The sequence below is a fragment of the Sparus aurata genome, chromosome 22 (assembly GCF_900880675.1).
Source record: "Sparus aurata chromosome 22, fSpaAur1.1, whole genome shotgun sequence".
In the NCBI taxonomy this organism is placed as follows: domain Eukaryota; kingdom Metazoa; phylum Chordata; class Actinopteri; order Spariformes; family Sparidae; genus Sparus; species Sparus aurata.
Genome location: NC_044208.1, coordinates 13,338,135 through 13,360,199, shown reverse-complemented (window position 1 = coordinate 13,360,199; position 22,065 = coordinate 13,338,135). Strand labels below are relative to the sequence as shown.

General features: G+C 40.3%; 2 long non-coding RNA genes across 2 annotated transcripts; one reads left to right on the top strand and one right to left on the bottom strand.

Annotated features, from left to right (window-relative positions):
- Window positions 1-795: 795 nt before the first annotated feature.
- Window positions 796-2,083, top strand: LOC115574360 (uncharacterized). The gene is made up of 4 exons (XR_003982472.1): window positions 796-916; window positions 1,046-1,140; window positions 1,439-1,454; window positions 1,825-2,083. It is a non-coding gene; the product is annotated as an uncharacterized LOC115574360 (long non-coding RNA).
- Window positions 2,084-6,512: 4,429 nt separating this feature from the next.
- On the bottom strand, window positions 6,513-10,025 carry LOC115573537 (uncharacterized). The gene is made up of 3 exons (XR_003982298.1): window positions 9,863-10,025; window positions 7,016-7,190; window positions 6,513-6,900 (listed from the first exon to the last, which is right to left on the bottom strand). It is a non-coding gene; the product is annotated as an uncharacterized LOC115573537 (long non-coding RNA).
- Between the last annotated feature and the right edge of the window lie 12,040 nt (window positions 10,026-22,065).

Here is a 22,065-nt window from a genome sequence, read left to right as displayed (position 1 = left end):
GTTGTTTGCAGCATTTTGTTGTTGCATGTGTTTTGTGTGTCTTTGGTTCTGCATCTTTTATGTATTTGCAACATTTGGCCATTGCTGCGCGTTTGCCCTTGTCGGCACCCGTACAAGACGGTGTCTAGTTTACATTCAATTTCAGAATGTACTGTTATGTTACAAGACTTAACAATAAACTTATATACTGTATATTTCTTTTAACTTTACAAAGAGGAAGTTGACTTTTTTTTTACCTTAGTTTTGAAATACCTTGTTTGTTCTTCTTTTGCTGATAAAACTGATAAATCACTTCCTTTCTTAGGAAACATCAAGCATTGTCATTACAAACACGTGAGGCTCACAAAACATGAATATTTTCTGTCCAGGCAGTATTTATTTTATGTTAAAAATATAAGTATACATAAAATGGTATCGAATTAATCTATATGTTGATAATTTCATTGAAAATGACAGAAAGCTATTTTAAAAATGTCGCAAAATATAAATAAAATGTAAATTAATGCCTTTAGCATAATTGTTTTGCTAAAGGCAAGTGTTTTCAACAACATATCAATGAATATTTAAATTTTGTTTAAAAAAAGAATTGCACTTTGTGATATCTTTTTGTTTTCATCAGGCATCATCAAAACATTCATTAAAAAAAAAAACCCGTTAGGACAGTGAAATGTCCCGTCATGACAAAGTGAGATTAGATCAACATCTTGTCATCCATGTGCAGAACTCGACATTGCAAAACACATTGAGAAATACAGAATGACTGGATAAGATGATTCCATCTCCATCCTTATAAAGAGACGGGTAACTCACGACTGCTCAGCAGAGACGTCCTCATCACCTCTAGATCTCACAGTGCTCACTTTGCTGTCTGTGACACCAGTTTTTTCTTTGGTTCTGACAAACAAGCTGTGGAAAGGTGAGAAGTCAATTTAATCCTGATGTTACTTTAATGCATAGTCTTTTAGACGAGATGTGATGAGCTTTGACACTGGTGAATGAAGGCAGTGAACAATTCTGGATGTGGCCACTGTGATTTGTTCCTCAGGATGAAGTGTGTTATGATCTTTCTGGTGTTGACGCTGGTCGTCATCATGGCTGAACCCGGGGAGAGTCAATATCCACCTTCGTGTGTCCCGTGCCGTAAGTCTCAGTTCATACATACTGAGTTAATGTTAACAGATTGACCTCTGATTTACACAAACAGCAGGCTACTTTAGTCTGAGATCAACAAACCACACATGACTGTACTAACTTACTACATACAACTTCATTTAGTTCTGTGTTTGGCTAGAATCTGTATTAAATCCTGGTATCTCAGATAATTAACCAGAATCTAAGTAAACAGAGCATCATTAATGTTCTACATGCAAAGATTTTCAGATGTGATAATAATATACTGATGTTTATTTGACTAATTTTCATCTTTTTATCCCTGTAGGACCTCGAGGGAAATTGTAAGTATTACTAAAGATTTACTGTTGATTTCAAACAGACAAATAATAAAGTAAATTAAAAACACTTTGTGAAATACCCAAAATACCCAAGCAAGCATCAGTATTAACCAGATTCCATGTTGATGTCTTCAACTACCTAATTTTGTCAAACCCATTTAAATTCACGATGATATAATAGAGGGCAAAGAAGCAAGTCGACACATTTCAGAAGCTGGAATCAGTGAATTTCTGTCATTTACTGTATGTCTGAATATTATGTAAAAAATATTCAATTATTAAAATATGTCTCAATTGAGATTCTGTTGATCGACCTCTGTTGATAATGTTACTGATTCCTCTCTTTTGTTCCCCCATCTCTAACTTGGTATAGACTCAGACGGGAAAGAATCCAAGATGAAGTGGCCAAAGATAAACTGATGAGATACTATGAAGACTGAGTCTGTTCTTGATTTTGAAGATACAGTTTGAGCTATATCTTTGTGCTTTGCAAAGCAAGAAATAATTGTATGAATAAACATGAAGCTCTTGAGATGTAGAGATTTTAGTCACAGCTCACATTGATGTTGAAAAAAGTAAAATTGCTTGATAGTGAAAACTATCCTGCTGAATAAAGCTGCATTCCAAAACACCGTCTCTGTGTTGTGGTGTTATTTAAGTGAACATGTGCTTGTAATTTTATTGGTGATGATGATCAAAAACATTGTTTTTCATTTAGTCAGACATAAATGTTTGTATTTAGTAGATCTAAATAATGAGTGTTGGTGTGATCAGTTTATTAAATGAACACTCTTCCTCTTTCTTTCTCTTTCTGAATGTACTTGTGTCTCTGATAAAGCAGCACTTTGGAAATTATTCAATTCTGACATTTCCTCCATCAACAGATGAATCATTTGGTCTGTAAAGCCTCAGAACAACAGTCAAAAAAATTATAAGAGCCAAGATTATTGTATTATGATTGATTATGTAAATGATATTCGTTCTGTTGGCTGTTTCCAAAAGAGACAAAGACATTTTAGGTACTAAAATGCAAAATAAGAAAAAAATTTGCTAATTGTTATATTTAAGAAGCTGGAACCATCAAATGATGGAGGAGCTTACGCAGTATGAATATATGTTTTATTTTATCTTAATATTTAAAGGTCCTGTTTGTAAGAAAAGTAGATTGTTGAGTCTTAATCCCAACTCATCAAATACTGACACTTTGGGATGGAGGTCAACCCGACCTACAATACCACCATCAGTAGAGTTGGGAATGAAACTCAAAAATCTACTTTTCTAAAAAAAATAAGACCTTTAAATATTTTAGCTGTTGCTGCAGTGTTACCATTACATTAGATTATACATCTGGCCACTTTATAATAGTGTAAGGTTGTGGAATTCATGAAATTGAAAAACATCGAAATTCATTGTTGGTGATTAGCTGTTTCACATTTTAAGTTGCAGGTCAGTGTAACCCAGTTCCAGTCATCCCCATCTGCTCAAGTACAGCTGTTTTATTTTCAATTTGTCTTTCTGTCTGTTCAGTATTCAGGGAATGATCATTTTTGCAACATGTATCATCCATTTATTCATTTTTCCTGAAAAAGAAAATTCTTTGATGATTAGTCCTTTATTTTAGTCTTTTCTGTATGTAAAGGGTCCTGAAAGCCTTTAAAAGCCCAAAGTCCTCACCTACAGAGGCTCCTCTCTCCAACAGAAAACTCTGCTTCAGAAAAGCCTCATCATTAGCCCCGCCTTATTTTGCATGACTTTGTGACATCACACACTACATCAACACGTCAGGCATTTGGATAATTTATGACTATGTTTAGGCAGAAGTAAAGCTTAATAGAAGCTGAAAACACGACAGAGCCGACCAGAGACAAGCTGAGTGGTGCCGGCTCAGGTGTGTGTGTGAGCTGACCAATCAGAGCAGACTGGGTATTCGGTAGGGTGGGCCTTAGAGAGACAGGAGCTGCAACAGAGTGTCTCAGAGTGCTGCAGCACTGGACAGTATGAGAACACTGATGTGTTTTTAAGTAATAAAGCATGTAAACCTGTTCTAGTAGAAACCAAAAAATACAATTATGAACCTGATATTGAGCATAATATGTCTCCTTTAAAATCATGATGATGTGACTTTAATCTGGGTTTGTACCAGACACGTTTCCTTACGTCTAACAAGATTTGTAAACCAAGACATCTTTGTACCTTGATTATATTATAAAATTTCCCCAAGGGGACAATAAAGCACCATTGTATTGTATTGTATTGTATTAAACAATTCCATCCTCTACAATCCGAATTTTGATTCAATTTTGATTACTTATGCAGCTCTAGTTTTAACCATTTTTTGGCCCAACTTCAACTTCAACTTCTTGCCATCCGTATGCAGAAGTTGGCATTGCAAAATATATTGAGAAATACAGAATGATACGATACCCGGGCTGATTAGGTCAGCAGTAGCTCTGCTCGGCAAGGACGTCCACATCACCACTAGATCTCACAGTGCTCACTTTGCTGTCTGTGACACCAGTTTGTTTTGGTTCAGGCAATCAATCCGTGGAAAGATGAGATAAGTAAGATTCAAACATTATGTTACTTTTAGAGATGCGAAGCCTTTGAAATTAGACGTGATGAGACTTTTCCAAACTATTGTACTTGAAAGTAGAGTTACAACTTACAGTAAGTAATGCTGAGGGACTTTGACTGTCCACAGTATACAAAGTAAATTCAAGCTCGGTCAGACTCAACCTGTCAAAAATGAAATCAGTGCGTACAGTTGAATTTCACAATGATTAATGAATGTGCTTCTTCTCTGGAAAACACCTAGCATGACAGTCAGCACTGAGACACGATTTAGATAAGATTCCACAAAAATGTGAAAACACAGTGTCACAGGTAAACATGCTACACAGAGCTTTGCTGTCATGTCACTGTTTCTGTTGCAGCAGGGGTTCACATTCCCGACAGCTGAGTCAGACAGAAACTGACAGTCTAACGGCGACTTCCACACTGACACACAGCGTGATCATAATTGGCACGAGCAGTATTTTCCCTGTGAGACAGCAGTCAAGCAATGCTACCTCAAGCATGTAACCAGCTTAACTCCTGGGAAATGATTACACTGATGGGCTGTCTCGAACTCTCTTTTTACAGGTTGTATTTGGAAGTGAGTCATACCAATAACATCAAAACCTGAGCCACTCACGCGCTGGCTAATTTTTTCACTCACACACTAACATTTTCTAAATCAGAACTAATTCATTGTTGTTTTCCTGGAATAGTGCATTACTCAGGACTCAGGAGTATCTCAAGCTTTAGCTCTTCAGATTCACTTGGCTTATAATTTAAATTAATGAAATTTCTCTTTACATTCAGGCCAAGCTGCTTCTGATGCAATTTTAAATGACTAACAACAAGGCAAATATTCTTGAACCTTTCCTTAAAAGTACACAGATTTGCTCACTGTTAAAAGTCTCACCACCACAGCTGTTGATCAGTAGCACAGCATGAAAGTGAGGGTCATCAAGCTTGCCTCCTGCCTGACAGTCTTTTTCCTCTCAGCTACAGTGCGTCCCGTGTCCTCTCTCCTTGGAAGCACTGTCTTGATGACGGACAGTGTTTTCCGTGTGTTAGATATGGCCGCTCTCACACTGACCAATGTGACTTAACAGGTGAAACGAGATGCAAGACAGAGACTATTTTGTCTTCTTGCGGTTTTATGGCTCTTCTGCTCCACACATTAGCATTACCACCCACTGCAGCTGGCAGGAATGTGTTTCACACCATCTGTTTTATCATGCACACACGTGCGTCCCCATTAGCATGCAGTCCAACCAAAATCAGCAGTCAAGTTTTTGTCAAACCTTCACGTTTTTTTAGATTCCCTTTTCTCTGTTTCATCTTGTGACAATATCTAATTTAAGATATTAACCTTAAAACCTTAAAACATGTCTGGAGATGTCTCAACCTGTCACCCAAAATATCTGTTTGATTTTATTTTCACCTCAAACACAGCTGGAAATCGCCCGAGGTCTCTTTCAAAATATTCACTGCTTTCACACCTACAACAGTCAACTCCATCATCATCCCATCCAGCTTCCGATATCACAGTCAGGTCATTAACATGTAATGAGAACGTCATATGACACTATATTGTTATATTGCAATATTGTTGCCTAAACCTAACCACACTGTGACCGTGTCACAACAATAACAACATAACATTCAACTCACAAAAGTGCCATTTTATGAACATATGTAACTTATATCATGTTGTTTTAAGAGTCATTGGCAAATTGACATTTCTGTCATTTGGGAATAGGGACATGGTTTTCGAAACTCCAAGTTCATATTTGACGTTTCAATTGGATTCACTAAGCAGTAGATTCAGAAAGAAGCTCTGGCCATTTCAATACTGAAGAATTAACACCATGTTGATGCTTTATGGATGTTATAGAAACAATTGCTGAAAAAGAATTTACTAGAAATTGGTACCAGTATGTCAATATGCCTTTTATCCAGATTAGTTCGGAAAAAGAAAAACACTCCTGGTCTGCAGTCTGCTTCCGTACATGTAGATAAAACTTGCATGATTTACAACCTCCCTGTGGCTATCACTATCACCCTCTGGCTGCCCGGTCCATCTACCGCATCTAACTTCAGGAACTGGGAGTCTATATGAGCTCCATATTGGATTTTATTAGCAGTAAAGCCTTTAACAGTCCTCCCAGACAGACCTCTGCTTTTGAAGATCTTCCACGCCATTTAAATCAATAAAAAAATATATAATGGTGGACTAGAGTGGGGATATATATGGCAGGATTTTTGTAAATGCATTTGATTGGTAGCGCGTGTCACAAACAAATGCATATACACGCCTGTGAGAGGAGGTCATCATTTTTTTCATGTTGGGCCTACTTCTGGATTATGCCAGCAAGGTTCACGAGAAAAGTTCAAGTAAAAATGCTATTAGCATTAGTTACAAAGTTGTTCAGAAAAAAAGGCAGGGTTTTTTATTTGACAGAAACCACGAAAAAACATCAAATTTGCTGAATTTAATGCCACCGTAATGATTTAACTGCAACTTTCGAGAGCATTTTATTGGGAAGAATTTTCAGGCCAGCTAGATCATACCACACATCACCAGTTTCTGGCATTCACACCTCTGTAGAGAAGTGCACCTTACCCCTGCTTAGTGCTCCTTCATCTCATTTATAAATCAAAGTCAATATTCTCGGTCATAAAAGGACACTGTATGCAGTTTCCAAGCTTGCCTCCTCAGTCATTTTCCTCTCACCTACAGTGCCTCCCGTGTTCTCTCTCCTTGGAAGCACTACTTTGATGACGGACAGTGTTTTCCGTGTGTTAAACAGTTCAAAGCCAGGGCGGCAGGGGCGATCAAAGCCAGTTTGTGGCCACATGAGTCCCACTCCCTCCGATCTCTCTCCTCGGCCTCGTAAACCTGAGAGGAAGATGTTTTAGAGAAGATGTCAGAAGCGTAAGACCTTTCTTCCTCCTTGTTTTTCAGTGGCTCTGGCCTGATCCAATGTTGATGAGACAATTGTGATGACACCTACTCGCCCCGCTGCTGTCTTTTGATAGTAAAGTCAGGGCTTTCCTGAGGAATCTGCCCAGGCGGGGCTCTCTATCCTCCTCTTTGAACATGCAGCAGGTTCCCATTAGGAAGACCTGGGGGGGAGGGGACGACTGGGGAGGGATGAGCCAGTAACTTTATGAGGCCAGTGCCTCATCCTATTGTTTTAAGATGAAGACAAAGCAGAGCAGGGGTATAATTTAGGAGATGCAGAGACAGAACAGATGCATGGAAATCCTCATGCCTTAAGATGTTTGAACCCTGACATGTGGAGGAAAGGGAACTGTGGAAAGAATTTATTACAGAGTAGGGTCTCTGCCCAGTAGCTAATACAGTTGAAGAGGCTCTCATGAGTCCACACTTCATAAATTCTTAAAACCACCAAAGTTCAAGCAGTTACAGTATCTTTGTCTTTAGAAATGTGAAAGATAGACTTAAAGCTTTCTAAAAAAAGTGTCAGTGACTCATTTCTATTCCATTTTTCAAGCTCTGTGGCTATCAATTTAGAGATCTATACATTCTATCTATCTGTCTGTGTTTTACTATTCATAACTATCTATGGATAGTTCCACATTTTAGGAAAGACACAATTAAGACTTAGATGAGAAAGATTGATACTGCTATAATGTCTGCGCAGGAAATGTGAGGCTTCTACTAGCAGCTGGTTCGCTTAGCTCATTCTCATCTAACTTCCATTAAAAAGGCAAAGCCTATTGTACTAAATGTCAAAGCATTTCTTCAAAGGAGCAATGTGTAAGATATGGCCAAAATTTTAGTTAAAAACATTCATAAAATGAACTGACATTATCAACAGAGCGTGAAGAAACAACAGTGTTGATCATTATCAGTCATAGACGTCTGTGTATTTTGTTACAGAGATGTTTACTGAAGTTGGCATGCTAAGGATTGGCCAGCTAGCCGGGACCCACCCTGCCTCATAATACCACTCTGTGCCAGCAAGAGGTGATAGTCCAATAGCCCTGCTTGTGTCAGCTGGCAGATATATGCCAAAGTCATAGTCTTGGTTTAAGCTGCTGTATCAGCTTCTGTCAAAAAGACATCTTTGTCAGCCTTGGAAGCTTTGTTCAGTCCCAGTCATACATACTGTCACGTCAGGTGGCTAAATCCAGGTGACCAGGCCCCGTCACCTATAGTGAAACCACCTGTGGTCCGTCAAGACAAGCTCTAGGGCCGCTGGCTTCACAACTAACTGAGCCATGAGCTAATTAGCTAAGGGTAGCCAACTACAGCCAAGGATAGCTTTCAAAGAGCAGCGGTTGTTGGTTACTGTGGTGATATACTATCCCCTTGTTTTTGGAGCTACATTTGAATTCTTGAACAAAATTACACCTATAATGCTGTTCTAATTGCAAAACCATTATTCCATTGGAGTAGAAGAAACTCTTGACAAAATAATGTAATTGGAAGAGTGCAAGTTGAACATCAAAATGTGAAGAACAGTGGAGAAACCACACATTTATGTTTGTTTTATGTATCAGTGTAAGGAAAGTAAGATCAAGAAAGAAAAAAGACCCTTCATTAACACAAGATTTGATATGGTGAACATTGTCGCCAACAGCTTCCTACTTATACATCTATAGACCCAGAGCAAGATTAGCATTGATTTGGAGTAATGTGATAAATATTAACTCTATTTTTTGCTCTACTTTGGTCTCCACCAGCTCCTGATCCAGCTATCTCCACAAGTAGTGTGGAGTGGGTTTTTAAAGCTTTCTTAATGAAAAAAAATCTGCCTGCTGTCTGGAAACAAGGTGAATGAGACAATAATGCAAATGTAAATGTATGGAACCAAGGCTAGGCAGGCTAAAAAGCCATCTGTATATGGTCACTAAAAGTATAACCTCTTTAAGACTTTAAATGGCTTCGCTGTTTTGCTATTTTAATTGTGAATAATAGTGGCTGACATATTAGACTTACAGCCAATTATTCAACCACCAATGACCATTTGTCTATCGTTGCATGCCACTTAAGGGGATCTTGTAATTTTACTGTAATTTTCCATGGGTCAATTGACCAAGCATTCACATTTTTGTGCCTTTCTTCAAAAAGCATTTATTTTTGCTGATCTAAATATGGAGTTAGATTTGTGTCTTTTTTACATGCGAGAAAATAAATGATCTGAGAGGAAAAACAATGTTTGAGAGAAAAAATTATCAAACTGATAGCAAAAAATAATAATATTTGAGACTAAAAAAAGTTTTGAGAGAAAGTATTTTCTCATAGAACATAAAAAATGTAAATTTGAAATTTTTAAAATTATTTCTGAGAAAAAAAAATGTCTCAATACTTTTTTAAACTCTCAAATATATATTTTTTGCTAATCGCTAATTATTTAATGAGTAGTGAGCTAGTTTCTACCTAGCCTCAAAGCACCTGAAGAGTAACTGCTTGTTCATCAAAACAAAATAGTTTATTCTGAGTCCATGGAGTAAAACTGTACAGGAGGTTGTATATGATGAAAAAAGGTAGTAAGTTTACCTAGCATGATGGCTAATTAGCGATTAGCTTTACTAGCGATTAGCATGCTAATAATATAATACACATTCATGAATATGAGTGCTGTTCTTTGTCCATGACAATCTGACAAACACATCAGTAATAACAAACTAGCTTACAGTTAGGATAGCCTATTTAATGTTTAATCTTCAGCGATGTTAGCTGAGCTGAACTCCACATTACTAACCAGTTAAACATCCTTTAATACTCTCTAATCTGTTAGGGCTAGACAGTCATTCTTATGATGGGAATGATTTTGATTACCAACTTGCTCAGCTAGCTACCCATCGAGTTGTGTGTGTCATCATCTTACCCAAACATTGGAGTCTCCGATCTACTAAGGCAGCGCATCTATTCCGTTGAATCTCTGCCGGCCACCCGACTGGCCAATAGGAACATGGCCCCGCCCATGACACTATTTTCACAGCGAGAGCAAAATCCTGACATGAGAGCAAGAAACTGCATCGAGAGCAAAGACTTAGGTTTTGAGAGAGAGAAGAAAAACGTTTGAGAGAAACACATTTTTTTGAGAGAGAAAATGTTTTCACACTGATAGCAAAACTACGGAAGAGGATTAGGGCCACATGTGAATTTTTTTTTTAGTTCTGACTTTAAAGTCAGAATTCTGAGATTAAAGTCAGAATTCTGACTTTTTTCTCAGAATTCTGAGATTAAAGTCAGAATTCTGACTTTTTTCTCAGAATTCTGAGATTAAAGTCAGAACTCAAAAAAAATTTACATGTGCAGACTTCTGACTTTATTCTCAGAATTCTGACTTTTTTCTCAGAATTCTGACTTTAAAGTCAGAATTCTGACTTTAATCTCAGAATTCTGAGAAAAAAGTCAGAATTCTGACTTTTTTCTCAGAATTCTGACTTTTTTCTCAGAATTCTGACTTTAATCTCAGAATTCTGACTTTAATCTCAGAATTCTGAGAAAAAAGTCAGAATTCTGACTTTAATCTCAGAATTCTGACTTTAATCTCAGAATTCTGACTTTTTTCTCAGAATTCTGACTTTAATCTCAGAATTCTGACTTTAAAGTCAGAACTACAAAAAAAATTCATGTGTGGCCCTAATCCTCTTCCGTACAAAACATATATATTTGAGAGTTTAAAAAAGTATTGAGACAGATTTTTTTTCTCAGAAATAATTTAAAAAATGTCAAATTTATATTTTTTATGTTCTATGAGAAAATACTTTTTTAGTCTCAAATATTATTATTTTTGCTATCAGTGTGATAATTTTTTCTCTCAAACATTTTTTTTCACTCAGATCATTTATGTAAATGTATATGTGCTCAGCATTCACGTGTCACCTTTGACTCTGCTGATGAGATAGAAATGACAGAAAGTCTGTTGGCAAAAGCATCTTCCATCGACACTATCCCTCCAGGACGGCGGTGAAATGTTTTCCCAAAAAGAAAAAAAAAGCCTTCAGGACAACCGAAGTCTCCTCACACAAAAACACTTTTGAGAGAGAAAACAACTGGTGAAATAAGGCCTTGCTTTGTCAGCGTGGCTGCATATGATACAGGTTATCCTCTCGCTGCAGTAATTACCATCAATAAGAAATTGATGAATGGAATCCAGATGTTGAATTAAACATTCCCAGCCTTCCTTTTGTGTTTGAATCTCATGGAGAATTTGTTATTTTGCAACCACTCGGCTTCTCTGTCTTATCTCCGCATGGACACTGTTGCTCCCACTTAGTGATAACAGAAGATCAGATGATGCTGCATGAACTGGACTGACAACACAAGAAGTCTGAAAGTTACTGAAATGACATACTGTGGTGATGTCACAGTTTTCTTTTCACAGTCTGAACAGTCTCAGTTAGCAAGTTCTCAGCCTCACTCTTATTTATTGTCATGGTGAGTCATTTTTCCGTCCATGTGAGAATGTGTGTCTGCTTCAACACCATCACACTGTCAGTTGCAATGTATGAAGCTGTCACAACAACAAGCACATTGAGTCTAAGGTCTGAAATGAATAGCTCAACATGGAAACAGTTGCTGTGTTGTATCTTTCAGCTAGATATCATGAAGTGAAAAAGTGTCCCAAAAGTGAGTGTTTGACGGTTCATGGGGTCAGTAGATACATCTGAGGGGTTCTGGGATGATCACTAACACAACAAATAAGAAAAATACCTGTTTTTATGTGAGATAAAGAGTAATTGAGCCACTTCAGGCCTCAAAATCAATTTTCCCATCACAATTTTGTAAAGCAGGAGGTGTCATATCCAACCAATAGACCAAAATCAACACTGACATTCACACTTGCAGACTTTCCCAGGGCAAGTAGACTCGGTTTGTGCATGCGGGACGCCTCATATAGTTGTCCGATCAGGCAAATGAAAAATGAATGTGATGCCTAATGTAACATTATCTGACAATACACTGCAGTCGAGCTTCTCCAGGATAGCTGCATGCACAAGTCTGTCCCACCACCAACTGTTGAGCTGGACTGATGAGAACGATCGGACATGCTGGACACTAGAAGCAAACTCTGAGGTCGATGATTCCGTGTGCAGCATAACTCACCGACGTTAAATATCTCTGGAATACTGCATATGTGAGAGACTGACTTTCTTTGCCCAAAAGTTAAGCGTTGTGCCGTCCAAACGGGGGCTCCATTTCCAAACCTATCCCTTTCCAAATCATTGCAATCAAACTTTGTTGATACATGTGTTGAAATTGCTGTTGTTCACCTTCCACTACCCATCCAACTCAACCAAAGTCTATTGACCATGCCCAGGCAATGTTTTAAGTTAGAATTGTCCTAGCCATGTAGTTGTTAAGCCATCTCCTAACTGTATTTTTCTAATAACTAATACGTTTTTGTTTTTTTTAAGTTAATTAGATATTTATTATCTAATAGACCTACATTGTATATTTGCCCCGATTCAATTTACTGTGAATTTACTATCATATCACATAGGAAGAAGGGCAGCGAATCCTTAAAAGTGAGAGTAGCAAAAAATGCAAAAGGCCCTCTCTATGTTCAGTTTACTACAATTTAAAATTGATTAAGGAATAGTTTTAAACCAAGATCTCGCACTGTTAAAGAAAGTGGGGAGGAAACTCCTGGATCCATCCTTTTTATCCAGATTTGCCTAATCCTGCAGACAAACCAACCATCCAACAGACACTAGTGAAAACATTGACGGAGGTAAAGCTAAATCCTACACACTGGATCTTTAAAAGAGTTTTAGAAGCCCTAACTAACATTACTGTCCTAAACTTACATTTACAGTCGGCCATGAATGAAATTTGGCTCTTGACAGGCAGCACTTGATGTAGGTTCTCTGCTGACTCATTCATCTTATAGCAGGATTTACCCAGACAGTATATGTACACCTTAATCACTCCAAAGCACCTTAGCGAAATCTACAAACTGTGAAATGTGGCATGTTTGTATTTAGCATCCTGTCGATAAGGACAGAGCGATCGTTGTGAGATGTGAAGAGACGCTTTGCTAACTGGAAATAGATGTTTACTTAAAACAGTTGCCGAAGGTTAGCAAAATACTTTCCATGAGCTGCAGAGAGAGGGGCCTGTGCGTCGGACTGGGCACTGGATTTACCTGCCCAACGTTCGGTCTCCGGAGGACAGACTTGATAGTGTGCGACTGAGGTTACTGCTGAATAACATCTTACAGACATCTCCCTCTGGTCTGAGATGCTATTAAATAATGAGGCATTCATATAAGTACCTGTGTACATTAATTAACTCCAGGCAACAAGTAAAATTTTTAATTTTAAATGACCTAAGTGAAATAAAAAAAAAAACATCTAGACATACCAGGAAAAAAATACCTCCTTGCCTGCCCTGAGGGGACATCGTCCACATAATCCACATGGAGCCACGCAGATATTGAAAATAATGCATGACATGGAGGCCAAGAGCAGGTTAACCTCGACAGAAAACATGATCTGATACAACTAGATTATCCTGCATGTGCAGCGGCTACCTTCCAGCCATCAAACATACAGTATATGTTATTTATTCTATTTTGTGGATAGACATTCTTCTTTAACATAGTCAGCCTTAGTATGAACTTAGCATGAAGAAGTAGCCCTGCAGCAAGGAGTATTTATTTACAACAGCAATCTGAAAGTAATGAATGTCTGGCCATAGTCTTCCATGTGCCCCAGGGGAATGACGGCTCTATGCCAACTCAATATGATACAGCACATACATTGTTTTTAGTAAAAAGGTGTCACTCTTTGTTTAATCCCGGTCACCTGCTGTCATTTAGCATAGCGTAAGAGCATCAGGGAGACACACCTAACCATGTCACTCCGGAAATGTGGGGAGTACCTTCCGACAAATGGGTAAAGGATGAGGTTTTCGGGTTTGTTCTTTATCTCAGTTACAGGTGGCTGAACTGTCACTTTCTGGGAAACGGGCAAAGAAAACTCAAAGCAATCAAAGCGTCAAGAAATTGATAAAGGCATAGAAAAGAAAGAGTCAAGCATTCACTGTATCTTTGATTTAATAATAGTCTTCGTGACCAAAAAGGTCCAGGAACTATGAAACCACAAGAACATAACTAAGCACTGAAAAGTCCCCATCTGACATTCTTGTTTGTGCTTTCACCACATCTGATGAGCTGTGGCTATCGGATATATTAGGTTTTCACAAGTCTCGTTTCGTCCATTTCCTAGTTCCGTCTCAACAATCCCTCTCATTTTGTTTATCATTCACATAAACTCTTAGCTCATTGAGTCTTACCTGTGTCTCTCTTTATCTTTTCTCTCAAGAACATAACTTTACCTGCAACTCATCCTAATATTGCTAATGGGAACAAGTGCACAAGTTGTAGTAGCAATGAGGCTTGACCAATCAGCTACTTTTAGCACTGCGAACTCTGTCCAGATTGTGCTCCGGGCACTGAGAGCTGTAGCTAAAGGAGCAAATTTAAGGTTTATCCAGTTAAAAACAATCGAAAGTGCTTTCAGGAGGCAACTGCAGTGGTTGCAAAAAGGGGTTAGATTATGTGTAAACTTATGAGCAAATGACCCTACTTCTCACTTGATTACCTCAGTAAACTGTGATCTAAATCGCTTTTTCCATACAGAAAGATGTTCAATTCGTCAATTACGGTCCCATTTTGAGAGAAATCGACAATAAAGCAGGGCATGAATTAAGGTGTGGCTACCTTGTGATTGAAAAGTTACTACCATCAAATCATATCCTCCCCAGCGTCACCATCTCATTCAAATATGGTCACTTCTGGCACCAAGAGAGCAGGTCCTGTGCCCACTGGTGGCTTTGACCTAATAGTCCACAAACCAATGTCACAGTGGGTTTATACTTGGTAGAAACACAGCTTAAAGTTGCAGAGCTCCTGAAATGGTTTCTGGTCCCTTTGACAAGTTCCTGTGGTAGAAATAGTTGTTAAATTTCTGCTGAAGGAGTGAATGTTGGAACTTGTGGTTTCTTTCCCTCAGTTACAGGCTGTCACCTCTTGCAAAGAAGAAGTCAAAGAAGCAGTGAGTGGGATGGTCGAGCTAGAAGTCGGCATGACGTGAAAATAAACCAGTGGAGCAAAAAAGAAAATGATAAAGACAGAAAGAGGGAGTCAAGAAACTTTTCTTTTTTTTTTTATTCCGTGGGAGAGCTGTCAACTTTGCCTTTAGCTATGTTTGACTTTACACAAAGTATCTCTACAGCTGATCAATCTTTCACACTCTTGCTGTGATACAGCAGGCTGTGTCCCTCTCCAGGTACAGTGAGTGTGCAGTTCTTCTGTTGCATCTCACCAAACGAAACACAACCTCCCTGTATTCAGGTTTCTTTGGCTTTACAGCATCGCCTCGGCGCCCACATCCATCAGCAGTTCCTGTGCGCTCTGCCAGGAGTCCACAGCCAAAGACATGTCTCGCGTTGGACCTCCAGTTCTGGGCCTGAAAAACCCCTCTGTGTCAGGTCTTTCCCCTCCCCCAGAACCGGATCAGAACCTCTCTGTGGAGCCCTAAAAGGTTGAGTCTGCGATGTTACCTGTGGGAGGTCTTCCTGGGTGTTGGGGGGGGGGGGAAGCACCGGACAAATTGAATTTCCATATGGATATGTGAGGTTTGACCTGTTTCCTGTGAGTGGTCCCACAGAAGTTCTCATTCACCGGTTTTTGAGCTCCACATAAGGAAACAAGTCGCCCAGCAAAAAACAGATCCATTCAACGAGACGTACTACTCCTGTTGTCTGCTCCCATTATCATCCCCCGACACTTAAAACACTAATCTGAAAGCAGTTCTCTTGCTCTTTGTATTGGCTGAGACTCAGTCCGCTATGTTTAGAACCTTCAGTTGTCTGCCATCTTTTCTCTCCTCCATTCTCTCTTCATTTCCTGCCTCACATAGAGGTAGGTCGTTTACTTTTTTAAAGTATAGCATTCGTTTTTTTGGCTACTGTTTTTTATTAATTCATGCCACTGGGAAGGCAGCTGGGGCATGCTGAAGCTATACACTTGAGTAATTTTCCTGTGAGGAAAATCGATAAAAGAAGATCATGTTTCGATGCTGAGCGAGACCATTTGATCCTGTGGCCTCAAATCACATGCTGTGGCACGTTTAATCTAATGTGTGTGTGTGTATGTGTGTGTGTGTGTGTGTGTGTGGGTGTGTGTGTGTGTGTGTGTGTGTTTGACTTTACTAATTCAATTCAATCCAGATTTGCAGATTTCAAACAGAAACATAGAAGCATATGTATGAATGTTTGTTCCATGATGGAGAATAAGTTTGTCTCATCTGTATGAATTACAGGCAACATTTTGGTCCCGGAATTACTGTATAAGCACACACATCATTAGCACACTGACCGCAGTGGTAATAAATGAGTCATTGAAAAATGCCACTGAGGGACGCGCTATGATGTACTTTAACGCCTATTTTATGCTATTGCATCCTGGGAAAACTTGTAGTCTGAGCCAAGCGTGCAAGGTGAGGACAGGTGTAGAACAACAGTTGAATCTACTTTGCGCTAAACTAATGCACATGGTGTTCACGATGCAGGAGCCAGCAGGCATTCAGCCAGTTCTAACTGAAGATGAAGCTTACATTTAAAATGGCTGAGACTGATTGCCCAAGACAGGTGGGCACTGTATTTTAACTATGTCAAATAGTGTGTTTATAGTGGAATGCCTTTAAAGCTAGGGTCTGTAATGTTGTTCAGAATACATTTTGTTATACTGGGTGAAATGATCCTGCTATCCTGAGAGTAGTCAATACATTATGTATTCAGAAAAAGGAACGAAAATAATCGGACCTCTGTGGCAGCTGTAGGACTGAGAAAAATCTGACCAATCCCTGCCGTCCGCGCACACGTTACGTTTCACTGATGCCGTAAATATTCAGCACACTCCTCTACAGAAATACGAGTTACAGGAGAAGATGTTCATTTGGTTACAGTGGCAGAGAAAATGCAGCCAGCATACTTGTAACAGCTCACCCCGCTAAAAAGGTAAGGAAACGAAAGCCTGAGGCAGGAAAGGCTGCGACGAAAAAGGCTCTAGATAAAGAAAGAAGTCGGACCGAGTCAACATTGGTGCAGCGTTTGAGCGGTGGACAACTGGGGCATGTGAAGGGCTTGAAAAGTGATGCAGAGGTTGCTCTCTTTCTGTTGGACAGGTAATTTTTTGTTTTGTTTCAGGCAGATTTGTTATTTTCATGAAATATGTGAGGTTTGCCAACTTGGCTACGTTTGTAGCTCGTATTAGCCCAATGCTAACGTTAGCTTCTTTGTGTGTTGTTTTTAGCCATGAGAATGGCTAATGAGTCGGCCCAATTTACACTGGATAGGGGTCCGCTGCGTTGCGGCTCCGATCCGGTTTTGCTCCGCCATCCGGCAATCCCCACCGGTTGCGGTTTGAGTCCGCAACGGCGCAGTACCTAGACAGCTGGCCTCACGACGTGTGCTAATGGCAACACAGAGTGTTTTATTTTGAAAAGTAACCGGCTATAGTTTGTTATTTTGGCGCTTGACTTCCTGTCGGCTCTGTGCTAAATTCAGCTGAATTGCTGCATCTTGCTCCGGCATCTCCTTCTCCCTGCTGAGTCCCACTAACAGACGCTTTTCAAGTTTGTGGCGGCGTGGCACAGTTGAGTAACACACAGGTGGCTGTATCGGGCAATAGTTAAGAGTAGGATCAATTTATTGTTGGTTTCGCTCTTTTCAAGGGAACATGAAATAACTGTAGAGTAGAACAAGCCTGATCCTTTTAATGTGCCGAACTTCGACTGATTCTCAGTCACTGTCACGATGTAACTTCAGCCACCAAGTTAATATTTCAGTGCTTGAATTCCCAGCAGTCAAAGGACTCAACTGAAAGATGCTGCCTGGAGGAAATATTGTCAATTTCCTCTTCTGTTTCCTCTACCATGTTAGCTGTTAATTAATCATTCTAGTTTGCTTTCCAGGCTGTTTGATCTGGAACTCCTCCATCTTGACTGAAAGTGGAGCATCAAAATAGCCGATTCAAAATGTTGGACAGAGCTTTCTGTCGCGATGCCCATCAACCTCCAGATGGTAATGAATTTTTGTTCCAAAACAGAAGAAAGCCTGGAAAATCTCTTTTTCTCTACAGGCCGGAAATTATCTAGGCCTGCTAAAGTATTTGTTGAGTCACTGATATTGATAAACATGCATATTAACCACCCACAAAAATATTAAAATATAACTCATTTTGAGTTATTGGGCTGTGAAAACAATTTCTTCTTCAATTAATCCATAATAAAGTCAAATCGCGCACAAGCATCTCTGTTAAAAATGATCTGCTCGGGCTATTAGAGCAGATGTTTAAGTGATATTTATTGAATGAATGTGCATTTTAGACGCTGTTTAATGCTAGCCCGCAAAGTAAATATGATTTACAGCTGAGAAACAAACAGCTGAAAGTGACTTCATGTGAGTTGGGCTTTGCCAGATGAAATAAGTCATCATCATCTCTTACTCTGTTGTTGAAGCTTCTCTGGAGAAGATGCATCAATCTCTTGAGGATGACTCTGGGAGGAAAGCAGATCCTTCTCCTCTAGTGAGAACTAGAAGAGTCGTCACCCAGCCAGCAGAAGTTAATCCCTTCTTTCAGTCGAAGAAACTGACTTCAAGTCACTTCATTACGAGCATCTTGTGATTGCATCTTGTATCAATGCTTTTTGGGTATTTAGTTCATCAAAAAATCGTTGAATTATTAATAATTGAAGAATTAATAAATGAAGACCAGGTGAACAGGGAATACGGCAGGAAAAAGAAAAAGACAGAAAGTGTAAAGCAAGAGGAGAGAACCTACAAAATAAAACGAGCAATTACTTAAAACCCCAAAAACATGACACCAACATATGGATGTTTTTGTGGGTTGCATGTTTTATTACTTCATTTTGATTGTGATTTAATGTTTTTGTCACATGTTGTGTTTTGTTTTTACAGTTGATTTGCATGTAGTTCCTTTTTACGCACTGACCCTGAACATTACACGGACTCACCAGCAGACTAATTAGTGCAACGAGCCACAGGTGATGGCGAGCACAGGTGACCCTTTTTAATTTGAGAGATGGATTGTGACAGGGAGACGGATAAGAGAGGAGAGGAGAGGTCGCCAGGATGGCGGGTGCCAGGCGCCGGGATCCCGAGGATGTCAGCGCCAGGACAGCGGATGTCAGGAACGGTGGATGCTGAGACGGTGGGCGCCATGATACCAAGGACGTCAATGCTAGGACAGCAGACGGCGGTGGGCGCCGGGGAGGCCTGAGACAGTGGGCGCCAGGATACCGAGGACGTCAACATGCCGAGAACGGTTAGCGCCAGGAACGCCAGGGCGGGCGCCATGATACTGAGGACACCAATGGTGGGACAGCGGATGCCGAGAGCGGTTAGCGCCGGGAACGCCAGGGCGGGCACCATGATACCGAGGACGCCAATGGTGGGACAGTGGACGCCGAGAATGGTTAGTGCCGGGAACGCCAGGTCGGGCACCGGGACACCAAGGACGTCGATGCCGGGACAGCGGACACCCAGAACGGTTAGCGCCGGGAACGCCAGGGGGCAGCAGGCGCTGTGACACCAGGGACGCCGTATTTTATGGACAATTACAGTCTGTTCAGGCATCACCACAACAGTGGTTTTCCTTTCTATTTTTAGTATTGTTTTAGGTGGTACCATCTCTTTTTATTGTAATAAATCTTTTTAAATGAATGTTATTCTCTGGATGGTCTTTTAACTCTGCTCCCCCCGATTTAGAAGAACCTGTGTGTTTTTAAAAGAGTCCTAGGCTCTTATACCTAGGTGGCTTTGTCGGTTTTAAATTTAAATTTGCCGATCTTAAACAGGCCCTGAATTGGAGGTTGGGCCCGGTCAATTGTCAATTCACACAAAAGCAACATTGAGAGTTTGACAGACCTGCTGAGCTACGATGAACAATACCTTTTCATTTGAGGGTTTCTACTGAGCTTTTGATTCACCTCGTAAACTGAACGTTGTCCATCACTGAGCAGCACCTGGGCCTGAGTATACAGTAGCTCCCCCTGTGTCCTCCAGTGAGGGGAATACAGGTCCACTGTGGCGGGATGTTGACCCCAGTCTCCTCCACCTACTTCCCCTGATGGACAGTATGTCTCCTCTGCAGGTGTGCATCAGCCTCATAAAGAGATGTCTGTGTGCGTAATGTTTGCCCTCTGCCCGTTTCATCATTAAGGTATCGGAATGAGAAAAAAAGCACTGTGGGGGGAAAAACGGCCGCTCTTCTAGGTTTACAAATTTATGAAGCAGCTTTCATGGGCAAGGGGGGCCCCCGCTGCCATTCCCGTTGAACACATAGCTGTCTGTTTGCAAAGGGAGCGCTCGCGGTCTACCCGTGCTGGCTTGTCGCCCCGTGTCCGTGCCCCCCATCCCCTTATACATACCACCAACTGCACACTCGCTCTTTCTTTGTCTCTCGTGCCTCCCCAACGCCCTGCAATCCCTTTAATTCTCTCTCATTCCCAATCTTTCGTCTGCTTTCACGCTCGCCTCCAATGTTTTTACACAGTGGGAAAATAAACTACCATATAGCAACGCCCGGCGCTCAAATCTCCTCCAGTGAGAGGGCATTAGGGATGAAGAGGAGAGGGGAGGAAGAACGCACAGCAGCTGACATGCAATTGTAAACTTAGCTGCCTTAGAAATGTTTACCTGGACTTCCAGTGTCATACTTTCCTTGGGTGTTGCTTTTTCTCTCTCTTCCACCGCAGAATGGAGCCTTTGTGCGGGAGAGTTCAGCGCTTGGTGCACTTTCCTGGCCCCTCGGCTAGTCTTTCATGCAAACGCTTCATCATATCCAGGCACGAGAGGAATGGCTCTTACCTGGGCCCCCGAAAGTCCATGTGACGATCATCACCCTTGTACTTATTTGTCTTAACCCATAGGAAATGTGTTTTTAAATCATGCTAATCCACCCTTCTCTTGACTGATGTAGTCATTTCTTGTGTTAAAATTAAGAGGAAGTGCATTTCAATTGCATTTACCTGCTCGGGCCACTTACTGTACATTTGCTTTGGCACCCGCTGAGCTGGGCGTTTCTTTTTACAGGACTGGCTTTCGTATGTTACATAATGAAATGACAGATGAAGGAGTGAAAGTATAGTCAGAAATGGAAAAAGGATCTATCAATGCCAAAATCATTTGCACACCATATGCACTGAGTTGAAGTGCAACCGGTTCCAAAGGTTTTCTTTTTCTTTTTCTTTTTTTCTGTATTTTTGTCACAAGCCTCTGGCTGCTCTGCTCTCTGTGGTTCACTTGGATCCGTTTCCATCTCTGTTCTGCTTCCAGTTCTTGGACTGGCATTTATAAATGTAAAACGTCAATGTAAATTTAGTAGTGTTTCACATTTTACATGCATTTTCACCATGTAATCAAAACTGAAGAGGAAAATGTGCAGTCTTTCTCTGCTCTGAGTTTGCAGCAAAGGTCATGATGCCCTGGTAGGGTTTTCACTGAGAGAGCTTTAGTGGTGTAGTTCTTGTCTTGGATGTACTAGTCTGCAAAGAAAACAGGGAAGCTCGCACAGTCATCGATGGTCCAAATTTTGAAGAACTTGATCATTTTCAAGGAAAGTGTAAACTGTGTACCCAAAACTTGATTAAGGTAAGAACGAAAGAATGAAAAGAAAGACACTTAGAAATGTGCAGCTAGAAACCATTTGGAAAAGGGCCAACACTTTCAAAAATAGTTTTCAAGTGACTGGACAAACCATCTGTCTAACACCGTCTAGAAATTAAACCATTACCGCAGCCAGTCGAGAGAAGAACTATTATGTCTTTAAATCTGCAGACTGTAAAACCAAAACAATGAGCTGAAAGAAAGCTAAAACGCTACACAGAGCATTCACAGAAGTGTAGAATTTTTCATATTATTCGATTCTATGGTTTCAGTTGTCAGTTAATGATAAAATGATTGGTTGAAGCTCCTGGTCACCTGCAGCCATGCAGGTTAATGGCACCCTTGCTGTTCTGAGCGACAAAGAGAGAAACGTTGAGTTACGTA